This window comes from Pundamilia nyererei, unplaced genomic scaffold (assembly GCF_000239375.1).
Source record: "Pundamilia nyererei isolate P.nyererei 1_Seehausen unplaced genomic scaffold, PunNye1.0 scaffold00210, whole genome shotgun sequence".
Classification (NCBI taxonomy): domain Eukaryota; kingdom Metazoa; phylum Chordata; class Actinopteri; order Cichliformes; family Cichlidae; genus Pundamilia; species Pundamilia nyererei.
In genome coordinates this window covers 189,444-194,502 of record NW_005187611.1, presented here as the reverse complement: position 1 = coordinate 194,502, position 5,059 = coordinate 189,444, and positions in this window count along the sequence as shown.

Below are 5,059 nucleotides of genomic sequence, written 5' to 3'. Positions count from 1 at the left end.
GGGTGAGTGATGCGATCCTAAATCCCTGCAGTCTGAGTGTGTGTGCAGGTCTGGATCCTGGAGGTCACGCTGGAAGGATCCATCTAGTGGGATCTCTGGACTCTCTTCATGGAGCTCATGGCTCAGTAAAACAGCTGACAGAGACACGGAGCATCGTTGATCACATGATCCCTTATCTTACTAGACAAGGACACAAGAGGCTAAGCAGAAAAGGAGTTGGCACTAGAAGCCAACTTCAAGCCAATTGCACAAGCTACCATTAGGTGCAGGATTTAGCAAGTAGACGCTCTCTCCCCGTTGCTGTTCTACATACGCTTGAACACCCTAACCAGATCTGTAACAAGACTAGCAACGTCTTCTTCAGATACCCTGGTGGGATGATAAGCTCCCCAAAGGAGGAGATAGAAGCCACTGACATCAAGACAAGGCATGGAGGGTTCACACAGTTTCTCTTAATTTCTATTTTACCTTTCTGCAAAGGACATGCTGCATGTTCATGGGCTGCATTAACTGAAAGAAGGAGCAAAACAACAACAACAAAAAAAAACGCAGACCAGACTCGTGTATAAAGTTAGATGCTAAAAGAAGGAACTCACTGTGAGTTCCTCATTTCTTTTTCTGCGTTGTTAAGATCAAAGTTCCTGAGAAAAAATTCTGCTCGTGATCCAGCTTTGAACCACATTTCACTCTGTTTTTCTCATTGTATCATAATGGGACAGATAGTTAACCAGACTGAGGTCTCCAACAGAATGTTTGACACTGCTGTGAAGTCTTGTGTCAGGACACCAGTGGAAGATCGAAAATACTGCAGGTTCGTATTTTTCATTTCTAGCCTCTGATGGTAGGAGGTTGCACAAACACTTCCTACTGAGCCGCAGTTGTTTTGCACTTTGCGTTTTGGTGTCACAGCCCTCAGACTTTACTTTATCACAAAATGCATGAACACATATTTCAACATTACTGTGAAACAGGATGCTTCTAATTTTGGAGATATTGCGAAAATGAAAGAGAGCAGTCTTACATATTTGTTGAATGTGTGCATTGAAGGACTAGCTAGACACCATATTTCTAAGGCTTTTAGGGCTGCACCCTGTGGAACTCCATAATTAACCTTTGTGTTGAAAGAGGACTCCCTATCTACATGAACAAACTGGAGTCTGTTAGATATGATTCAAGCCAGTGCAGCACAGTACCTTTAATACCCACAGTGTCATGGTACTGGTTCTGTGACCCAGTGTTTTGTGTTTAAGTTATATTCCTTGATTATTTGTTATTCATGGCTTTGGTTTTCTTGGTGGTTTTCTGTTTATATTATCTTTATAGTTCTAGCTCCTAGTTTTGGTCACAGTGTCTTCCTTGTGTTCCATGTTGCATATCCAGTCAGTCATGTCTCAGTGTCAAGTCTGTGTCTCTGAGTTTGTGTCTTTGCAAATGTCTCTGGCTTCCTGTTTTACTTTGATAGTCCTTGTTTTATGTCAGCTTTGTTCCCACTTGTTCTCCATCCTCTCGTTAGCTGTGTCCCAATTCATAGGCCGCATCCTTCGGAGGCCGCATTTGAAAGCCGATAATGTCACAGCCAGGCAACAAAGGCTGTCCCAATTCGAAGGCTGCTTGAAATGCGGCGCACAAATGCGTCCTCCTTTTCCCTGGATATGAAGGTTGGGTCAGGTGTAACCTTTGTGGCCCAACCTATCCCAGGATTCATAGCGCAGCGGTGGCTGTGGATAATTTTTTTTAATGGCAGACGGCTTAAGCGGGCTGGCTTAAGAGTAAACTTTTAAAAGTACTGACTTTTATGTCACGTATTTATGCGGCGGTAGATGCCGTTCAATTGTTGACCTTAATCTTAAGCGAATGTGATGATTTTGTGAAATAATTAACTCAGTAATAAATACACAAACAGAACAAGCTCATAGTCTGTGAAGGCTGCCGTGTTTAGTCCCAAATATCACGGCACAAGCAGGATTCACTGCACTGTTAATGTTAGCTCGGCTAATTTGCTGCCTCTGTTCAGTGGTTAAAGCCAAACAGACTTTGGCGTTTGATTTAACAGTTCACTTGTTAAGCTAAACAAAACGTGCTTTATTCATAGGAGTCAAACATGTGGCCACTGTACCATCTGGGAACTCTTCTTATTTAGTACTCGTAATAACACAAAAAGAAAATACTCCTTCTCTTTCGCTGTTTTGTGTAGTAGTGTGTACCAGCGGTCCCCAACCTTTTAATGTCCGGAGTAGTTTAATGTCAGACAATATTTTCACAGACCGGCCTTTAAGGTGTCGCGAATAAATACAACAACATAAAATGATACGACCAAGACAAAAACTGGTATTTTGTAAGTATAATAATAAATGCAAATTCACAGTGTAATCGTGTAACTTTATTCGCAGCGTCCTCCTGAAATGCGCCAATAACATTGAGAGTAGCATCCTCTGCCCCTTAATGGTCTCTGGTTGCTATGGTAATGCATAAATATTTCTTTCAAAATAAGATGCACAACTACAACACAGGAAAAGACCCAGGGAGACCGAGTTAACGATAAAATCCCTGAAAACCATAAATTGCACACCCGAGGCCATCTGAGACCATCACCTTTTTGTCTGTCCTGCACTCTCTCTCTTTTTCTTTCTCTCTGATTGTTTAATAAAAGTATAAACATGTATTTATAAGTTAAACTTGTGTTTGAATCCTGTAGGTTATCACACATTTGATTTCCATGTGTGAGAACTGCAAGTGTCCAGAGTGAAGACAGACTGAGGGACCCACTGCTGCACATCATCTGTGAGACTTTGCGTGTGTGGGGAAGAGGAGGAAGAGGAGGCGGAAGAGCCAGCACCAGCTGACAGATGGAGATAATAGAACTTTGTGAACGACTGCTAGAAACGTTTAAAAGCAGTGATGTGGTTGGGGATGAGGAGTAGGTCTCTAGCCCTCCATCATCCCTGCTTCCTCTTCAAAGAGGAAGTGGCATCCACGCCGCAACGCTCCTCACCACAGCCGGATTCCGGGACTTCTGAACAACCGGCTGTGGTGTGTAACGCAGATATTTTCTAGTCACCTACTAAAAAATTGACTGTTTGCTCTGGGACAGTGTATTGTGTGGGGAGCAACGAAGCCAGTTTTTCTTGTGCTTCTTCTGAGCCAAGGATTATTACCATGGGCACTGTCCATTTCGAGGACTTGCATATTAATCCTGTGAATAAGTAGATTTCCCCCCCTCTGTTTCTCTAGTCAGCACTGAGTCTGTCAACTCAGTGACTGCTCATTCCGAGGAAATCTGTTCCGACTTAATGGATTTTAAGAACTGTTCCATCCTTGCTCTTTCTGAGCCTGGGACATTTATCACAGAGACTGTGAACTCCTTCTCTGAAGATTTAAAGACTGTTTCTCCTGAGAGCTCAACTGAGCTGCCATGTTTCTGTTCCACCAAAGGTTTTCGCACCATCTGGTTCAGTTTCTGTTCCCGCTGGGGGCTTAGGAGAGCCGCTCCAGCCATCCACAGCTTCCACGCCACCCTCTGTTTCTGCTGGGGGCTCTGAGGAGTCCATCTAGAGAGTTCGTCCAGTTGTCCATGGCTTCCATGCTGCTGCCTGTTCTCGCTGGTGGCTCAAGAGAGTCCATCTAGCTGCCAGCACAACTGTCTGCGGCTGTCATGCCGTCACCTGTGCCTCCACCACGCATGGCGTCCATGCCACTGCCTACTCAACCGCTAGCTCAACCACCAGCTCAACCATCCACAGCTGCCATGCCACCACCAGCTGAACCACTTGCAACCGCCACGCTGCCATGTAGTCCAGTTGCGTCTCTGCCAGAGGTTAGTGCGCTGTCTGGTCCTGCCCCATCTGGTCCTGCCTGCTGGCCATGTGAATGACCATCATTGAACAGAGAGGGTGATTGATGACATCACCTATCAGCCACCTACTAAGCACTTTGAGACACCTTGCTTCAGGTGACCTCAGTGGGTCATATGATATATCACAGTGTCTTCACCCTAATTGTTTTTACCACATCTTGGCTCATTTGATTAGGTACATGATCAATAGTGGGCCAATGACCACTCAAACACCTGGGATTCTCCACTTCTTGGTTTTTAGAACTGAAGAAGCCTCCTGAATGAAGCATCTTCAAAACATTGCTGAGCTTCAAAAGAACTCCAGTTGCTTTCTTTTTCAGTATCCTTTGTTAGAAGAAGTTGAGTCGAAATACTTCCACTGCAGAAGTTAAGGAAATGTGTGTATTTTTATATTTGTATATTTTTATTTATATTTTATAAAAGAAAATAAAAACCATTCACTGTTAAAACTGCCAATGTTCATGTTTATTTTCATTAAAAATGAGTAGATTACTGCATCTCTTCACTTTTTGTCTTCCTTATATCACATGTCCTTAAAAGATAGCAGTCTGTTTCCTGGTTTCACTGAATCTATCCTATAAAAACCATAATATCAACATTTTTTGTATCTGTTGAGCTAAATTATAAGCAGCTGTAATGAACTTAGTAAATAAAGTAAATAAAGATAAGCTAACTTTAGTATCATTTATACTGAGCTGTTGCCTGCTGAGATAGTTGAGGTTTCACCCATAGCTTAAGTACTCATGTTATTTTCTACACCCTGCCTGATGCCGAGGCTGGCTGGTGATCGGGGGGACTGGTTGACTGCATCCCGGGATCGCTGGTGGCTATGGGAAGGCACCTGTCCATCCACACTTCAGAGTGTGGGGATGGCTGTGTGTGTCCGGGGCTAGCTTGGGCCTCTTCGTCATGCAGTGGGGGCTCCGCTGGGTGTTGGGCAGTTATTGAGTCTTGCCTTTGGCTTGTGCTGGGGTGGCCAGCGGGGTCAGTTGCCTGCTGGCTATAGGAACTCCGTCCGGGGCCTCTGTCTTCCCTCCCCTAGGATAGAATGTATGGTTGTTGGGATTCAGATCTTCAGATCTCTTGGGAGCTATAGATAGCTGGGGTCTCCTGGGTCTTTCCCGGCCTTCACCCTCATTTTTGAAGTATTTTTAAGTACGTTTCATGACAAACAATCATACACACTCCCATCTTCTCTCTCTCTCT